Raw genomic sequence first — 8262 nt, 5'->3', positions numbered from 1 at the left:
ACAAACAGGGTTTCAGATGGCCTGTGAGTGCTAGGACCAGCTTCAGGAAGACAGATCGACTTTACCTGGGGTGAATGAAGGATTATATAGTTTTGGGGAAGGGGGTAGGAATATCCAGGTTGACAAAACTAAGGTACTGAGATGCCTTATTGGCATGGGGAGACGTCCCAGAAATCTCAGGTACTAACTGAACGGGTTCTTATCCAGAGCAAAGAAACTGAACCTGAAATCTCACCAAGGCTGCCTGACATTCTGCAGGGGTAGGGTGTGGGGTCTGGGAACCCACACACTGAGAAAACTCGAAGCCTCACGGATAACAGAAGTCTGCCATTCTGCACTGGGCTTTCTAGTGACATCAGCCTGCCACCTTTGCAGCAGGGCAGCAGCCCTCAAATATGTTTTTGTTGTTGTTATTGTTTTGCTTTGTTATTTGGAGACAGGGTTTTTGATGTAGTCCTGGTTGGGCTGAACCCACGTAGAACAGGGTCACCACAAACGAAGGGATCCATTTGCCTCAGCCTCCTCATCAAATTCACTTTGGTTTGGTTAGCTAGCTGGGGTTCGTTTTGTTTTTTAAAGACAGGGTTTCTCTGCATGGCCCTGGCTATCCTAGAACTAGCTCTGTAGACCAGGCTGGCCTTGAACTCAGAGATCCCCCTGCCTCTGCCTCCTGAGAGTTCTGGGATCAAAGACACGTACCACCACTGCCCAGCTAAATTCACTTCTTTAAAAAAAAAAATTTATGTTATGTATATAAGTACACTGTTGCTGTCCTCAGACACACCAGAAGAGGGCATCAGATCTCATTACAGATGGTTGTGAGCCACCATGTGGTTGCTCACAGGACCTCTGGAAGAGCAGCCAGTGCTCTGAACCACTGAGCCATCTCTCCAGCCCCCTAAATTCATTTTTTAATGCTTTTTCCCGCCCTCCTTTTTTTCCTCCCTAGCAGTCTTAAGGACTGGACCCTGACTTTGGATGAGGTAGACCAGCACTCTACTGTTGAGTGCCCCCAATATCGTGTCTTCATCCTAACAGCTCTACACACTTGACTTTCCCACAATCACAGTCACACTGGTTCTCCATCTGTCTGTTTCCCCACCACCACCCGCCCCCTCTCACTGACTGCACCAGCCAAGCCCTCCAGTATGTGGTCGATAAGAGTGGTGAGAGTGGGCAGCCTGTGCTTGCTTGTGCGTGATCTCAGAGGACTGCTTTCAATGACTCACCATTAATTATGCTGGCTGCGTGTTGCCTGCACATACCTTTCATCAGATAAGAAGCTCCTGATGTCTCTAGTCTGCCAAGGGTTTCATCATAAATCTTTGCCAACTTTCTCAAATGTCTACCCCCGCCCCAACCCCACACCGCATCTAGAGATCATCACACAGGGTCTCTCCTTTTGCACTGGGATACTTGACTATTAATGAGATTGGTTTTCAAGGGTTAAACCAGCCTTGCATTCCTAGGATGAACTTCGCAGTGCATGCATCGTCCATCCTTCTTGTACTACACAAATACTTGGATCCCCTAATATTTTGTGGAGAATCCATGCACCTGCATTAGCAAAACTGCACCCTAAATTCATCACTGAATCCCAGGACCAGTGAGACGCCAGAGGCAAGGCCTTGGGGAGAGGAGCTCACCGTGGCCTTTGGTGTGACTGAAGCCACAGTTAGCATTTCTGAGCTGCAGCTGCCCTCCAGGAGCTGTGCTCAGTCCCGGAGACTGGAAAAACAAGCCACCCTTCATTACCTCACTGCGTGAGGAACCTGCTTAGACCTGGCTTAACTACTGAGTTAGCTGTTCCGGTTGGAAGCAAGTCTCTCCCACACAGGTGAGTGCTTGGGATCAGTTTCATCAGCGTTGCCAAGGCAACGAGGTAAGCATCCCACTCTGTTGTCAAGGAGGGCTCTGCTTGCCCCTCTGCTCAGAATCATAACCACGCTGAACAGTACTCAGAAGTGACCTGTATACGGTCACTCATGTCACGCCCTTATCCCCGTAGCCCCTACTTGGCCTCTATCTCTTTTCCTTCCCTTTTCGTTTTTTTGAGACAGGTTCTCTCTATGTAGCCCTGGCTGGCCTGGAACTAGCTATGTAGATGTGGTCGGCCCTGAATTCATAGAGATCCACCTGCCTCTGCCTACCAAGGGCTGGAATTAAAGGCGTCTTCTGCAAGGTTTCTGCTTTGCTGTCTGCCATTAATTTTTGAGAATTTTCAACCATCATTTTTTTTTAAGATAGATTTATTTATTTATTTTATGTATGTGAGTACACTGTAGCTGTCTTCAGACACACCGTAAGAGGGCATCAGATGTTATTACAGATGGTTGTGAGCCACCATGTGGTTGCTGGGATTTGAACTCAGGACCTCTGGAAGAGCAGTCAGTGCTCTAACCACTGAGCCGTCTCTCCAGCCCATCAACCATCATTTTTGTCATCACTCGGGCCCTTGCTCATTCTTCCTCCCTCCCTCCCTCCCCCCCTCCCTTCCTCCCTTCTTTCCTTCCTTCCTTCCTCCCCTTGGGCTCGTGTAGCCAGGGCTAGTCTCAAACAACTTATAGCTACCAACCACCTTCAACTCCTGTGCCTCCTGCCTCGACACTCCAGTGCTCGGAGCACAGCCATGCACCACCACAGCTGACTTGTGTGGTACTGAGATGGAACCCGGGGTTTCTTGCATGCTAGAGAAGCCCCTGACCAACTGAGCTAAGTCCCCAGGCCTCCCCACCCCAGCCCCATTCTCATTTTTATGTTCTTACAACCAGGCTCTCTTCAAATACCATGTGAAAGCCAGGTTGGCTCTCAATTCCTGATCCTCCTGCCTCTGCCTCCCAGGTGCCAGGATCACAGATGGGTGACGCCCTGCCTGGCACTGACCGTGTCTTAGCTCGATCCATCTTCTATCCCCTGATGTTCCTGATACTCCCACACTGCCCTGCTGTCTCTTCAGAGCTCACCCCTTTGTCCTGGGTCCTCTGTTGTCTCTCTGCCTCATTTCCCCTCTGCCCCTCCTTCTGCCACAGTGTCTGCTGACACACCTTGACGCTCCTGCTCTTCACCACACAGGGTCTGTTGTGATTACGGTCTCACCAAAGCCACCCCACGCTTGTGAGATGACAGAAAGCCTCCTTAGATTCTGTTCAGATCCCTTTTGTGAACTGCACCTCCCTGCTTCCAACGCCCACCCACTCCACATCCTCTCGTAGATCCCTTCCCTTATCCATCACGATTATTTTAAACCCCTGTCCCGCACCTCCAGGCAGCTGTCATATCCGAGTCAGACTGCCATCACAGCTTTGCCTCCTCAGACTGCGTTTCCCCCTCACCTCTGGTACACCTGATGAGTCGGAACTCAGAGCTGAAGTCAGTGAGCCTTTTCTGGGTAACCTAGTGTTTACCTCCTTGATGGCCTGGCTCCCTGTGTGCTGTGACTGAGGGTGCTCAGGTCTAACCCAGTCAGTCTCTCCTACCCGTGGGCCTGTCTCCTTGCACCCTTGCAGGAGTCTGTCCAAAGGTTTCAGCTGCATTCTGGTCAGTAGGCTGGCGACATGGAGAGACAGGAGTCTTCTGCCGTCTTCAGTTGACATACCCATCTGAGGGGACGACCTGGGCAGCTGCGGGGTTGCTGCTGCTGATCTTTCTCTGCCTCCCGCTCCTTCTCTGAATGGATTTCCCAGGGACCACCTCCCCTGCAGAGGTGACTGTCTTCAGCTGGAACCTGATAGGTTCAACCCTCAGCCTCCAGCTGAAAACCTGACCTGGTGGCCCAGATCTGGAATCCCAGCTGCTCCAGAGACGAGACTGGAAATCAAGGTTTATCTGGGCTACATACATCATTTCGAGGCCAGCCTGGGAAATGCAGCAAGACTTTGTCTCAAAATTAAAATAAAGGCCTAAGAAGAAAAGAGACTAGCAGGGTGTGGTGACATCGGTCTTTACTCCCAGCGCCTGGGAGGCAGAGGCAGGGGGATCTTTTGAGTTTGAGGACAGCCTGGTCTACAGATCAAGTTCCAGGACAGCCAGGGCTATACAGAGAAACCCTGTCCAAATTAAAAAAAAAAAAAAAAAGGCTAGAGAGGCAGTTTGGTGGTAGAGTGTTTGCCAAACAGATGCCAGGCTCTGGACCCCATTGCAGAACCGCCACCCACTGGCCCCGGATTTACAGTTCACTTGTTCTCAACAAGTAACTCTAGAGGGGCTGGAGAGATAGCTCGGTGGTTAGAGCTCTTGCAGAGGACCTGGGTTTGATTCCCAGCATCTACATGGTGGCCCACAATAGTCTGTAACTCCAGTTCCAGTTTTTATCTATATGCATTGGTGTTTTGCCTGCATGTATGTCTATACATACAGACATATTGTGAGCTGACATGTGGGTACTTGGAGTTAAGCCTGGATCCTTAAACACTAAACCATCTCTCCAGCCCACAATAATTTTTTTTCTTTTATTTTTTTTCGGAGCTGGGGACCAAACCCAGGGCCTTGTGCTTGCTAGGCAAGCGCTCTTGCCACTGAGCTAAATCCCCAACCCCAATAATTTGTTTTTTTAAAAGAAAATGGAAGTTGGCTGGAGAGATGACTCAGAGGTTAAGAGCACTGACTGCTCTTCCAGAGTTCCTAATTTCAATTCCCAGCAACCACATGGTGGCTCACAACCATCTGTAATGGGATCTGATGCCCTCTTTTGGTGTGTCTGAAACAGCTACAGTGTAACTCACATACATAAAACAAATAAATCTTTAAAAAAGAAAAACAATGTGACTTTAGCCTGGTGTGGTCGTGCACACCTTTAGCTCCAGCACTCAGGAGGCAGGAGCAGGAGGATCTCTGAGTTTGAGCCCAGCCCGGTCTACAGAGTGAGTTCCAGGACAGCCAGAGCTAGTAAGGCCCCCTGTCAAAAAGGAAAAAGAAAAGGGGGAAGAGGGAAGAAAAAGAAAGAAAGTGGCTCCAGAGAGCAGATGGGGTTGGCAGGGTTTCCTGCCCTGAGTGGGCCAGGATGGAGTTTGCCCCACAGATTCAGTCTGGTTAGTCAATGATGATGATAATGATGATGATGATGATGATGATGATGATGATGATGACGATAATGATGGTGGTGGTGGTGGTGATGATAATGATGATGGTGATGATGATGATGATGGTGGTGGTGATGATGATGGTGGTGGTGGTGGTGGTGATGATGGTGGTGGTGATGATGATGATAGTGGTGATGGTGATGATGATGGTGGTGGTGGTGATGATGATAATGGTGATGGTGATGATGATGATGATGGTGATGATGGTGATGATGGTGATGGTGACGATGACGATGATGGTGATGATGATGATGATGGTGATGATGGTGATGATGGTGATGGTGATGATGACGATGATGGTGGTGGTGGTGATGATGATGGTGATGATGATGATGGTGGTGGTGGTGGTGGTGGTGGTGATGATGATGATGGTGATGATGATGATGATAGTCACTTTTAGATTCTTCTTGCTTGCTCTGAGGATGGACACACAGCTCCTTTAATGCCTGGAGCAAAGACATCGTGTCTGTTTTCCATGAGACTTTGCCGGAAGGCAGCAGGTTACCACCCCATCAACTCCTGCGGCCACTCTGTGTCAGGGGTCAGTTTTTCACTGCGACAAAACCTTTGATGCAAATGAAAGAGGAGAGGGGAAGTTTGATTTGGGGCTACACTTTCAGAGGGCTCACCCCATGTTGCTGTGCCACTGCTTTCAGGGTCCTATGGATGGCAGAAGCAAAATGGTGGAAGAGACTGTCATAGGAGCCAGGGAACAGAATCCTAGAGAGCGGGAGCACCTGGGGACATGATGTACCCCTGGGAACTGGGCATGGTGGTGCACACCTTCAGTCCCAGCACTGGGGAGGCAGAGGCAGGTGAATCTCTGTGAGTTCGAGGCCAGCCTGGTCTACAGAGTGAGTTCCGGGATAGCCTGGACTACACAGAATAACTCATCAATTCATCAGCCTATGGATACGGTTAGCACCTTCATGATTTGGTTACTTCCCAAGAGACCCCTCTGGATACTTCCTGGGAGAGCTAGCTTCCAACATACGAGCCTTTGCGGGGAGACTCTGCATATACAGAATGAAAACCTAAATTTTCAGAAGTCACGTGAAAGACGGCAGCCAGACCGCTCAGGGAGTCAGTGATGTCACTCCACCTAACGACCTAGCTTCCATTCTAGAGAGACCTGGGAGGAGAACTGACTCCCTCCTATGAGTTGCCCTCTGACCTCCGACATGTTCATATGCTGCAAGTCTGCTCACTAGCACACATATTAACACTCTAAATATTAAAAAAAAAAAGTAACGATTATTTTACAAAGCGTGTGGGGTTGGACACGGGAATCTCAGTACTGTTGAGGTGGAAACACAAGGACCCTTAGGCTCACTGTTCAGTGCGTCTAACCTAATTGTTGAGCTCCAGGCCAGGGAAGGACCATGTCTCAAAAGAGGGTTGAGGGAGGTTTACTTTGTGAGTTCAAGGCCAGCCCGGGTTACAGAGCAAATTCCAGGGCACCCAGGGCTACACAGAGAAACAAATGAGCAAACACCCAAAGAACAAAAATTCAAAAAAAAATGGAGTCGTGCCTGAGGAACAGCATCGACTGTTGGCCTTTGGTCACCATGCCCACTTGCACATGCGTGCGCACCTAAGCATACATAGAAACGAGCACATAAAAATATACACAAGCGAGGGCTGGAGAGATGGCTCGGCGGTTAAGAGCACTGACTGCTCTTCCAGAGGTCCTGAGTTCAATTCCCAGCAACCACATGGTGGCTCACAACCATCTGGAATGGGATCTGATGCCCTCTTCTGGTGTGTCTGAAGACAGCTAGCGTGCTCACATACATTCACATACATATATATGTAAACACATGCAAACATGTGCACACACACACACACACACACACACACACACACACACGTTCATCAAAAAGAAAGAAAAAGACATTCCATGTGGATTCCCAGACCCAGGCAAGCCGCCTCAGCCCTACTTGGGCATTGGGCACTAAACTGTCCCTTTATCCTGCGGACCTCTAGGACTAGTCCAAGTGGTCCCTTTTTGCCCTTTGAAGCTCGGATAGGACAAATCAGCCCAAGTTCTCAGTAGGCGCTGAAGACTCCACCTATATCCCCTGAAGGTCTCCAGGGCGAGCTAGCTAGTGCAATTGGCCATATTAGCAATCTAGCCTTGGCTGACAGACCCGGATCCCTGAGTAAGGACCGATTCTCAGACGCTGCCAGCCTGTTGGACTTGGGAATGCCTTGTCCTGGCTCCTTGTCCCCAAGCAGCCAGATCCACCGTGGGGATGCAGCAGACATTTGCTTAATTAAGACAAATGAATGATGCATGGGGAGTCTGGAATACCCAGAAGGTTCTGAAATGAACTTGTGTCTTCCTGGACACCGGGAATTCAATAGCAGCTGAGGAGAGTCAGTGCGAGGCCCGTATGAGCACATTACATATAAGGCCTGAATTGGAGCCCCGGTGCTGAAGAAAGCCAATCAATCAATATCTCTCTATCTAGGCCAGTTTGACACTTGTTTTCTGATGACTCAGTGGTTGAGAGCATTAGGCTGGGGTAGGGGGAGGGTAGGATGGTACTCTCTAGACTGTAGGCAGTCAAAAGAGCACGGAGGGGCTTGGGTTGGGAGGGCGTTCATTTTCCTGGCCAAGCTGCAATTTCCTCTTCAATAAGGTGGGGGTGATGAGGACATTTCCCTCAGAGGCATGGCTACCTCTCAGAGAGCAGCAGCCCTCCTGGGCTGTCCTGGGTTCTGCAGACAGTCCCGGGAACAGGAGAGAGGCGGCTAGAAAGCTGCTGGCTCTTACAGCAGGGAGAGCTTCCTGGAGGCAGGGATTCAGGAAAGTCTGAGGCCCTGAGCAGAGATGGAGGGTACGGAGGTGTTAGAGGGGATGGCTCAGTTGGTGAAGCACTCACTCTCCTGGTATGAGGACCAAAGTTTGCATCTCCAGAGCCCACACAGCTGTGATGTGGGTGTGGCATTCTATCATTTCAGAGATAGACGGGGTGAGCTGGGAGACCGAATGGCCTGGAGGTGTTGTGTTGGCAAGCTCTGGCTTTGGCTGACAGATTTTGCCTCATTGAAAGTGGAAGAGTGATCGAGGCTGATTCCAAACATTGACCTTGGGGCCTCCACCTGCACATGCACACGAGTGCACATGCACCCATACACTTGACGTACACACATGAAAATAAAAAATAAAGTGGCTGGA

The sequence above is a fragment of the Rattus rattus genome, chromosome 5 (assembly GCF_011064425.1).
Source record: "Rattus rattus isolate New Zealand chromosome 5, Rrattus_CSIRO_v1, whole genome shotgun sequence".
Taxonomy (NCBI): domain Eukaryota; kingdom Metazoa; phylum Chordata; class Mammalia; order Rodentia; family Muridae; genus Rattus; species Rattus rattus.
The sequence above is the reverse complement of the archived record's forward strand: the minus strand, read 5'-3'. Positions refer to the sequence as shown.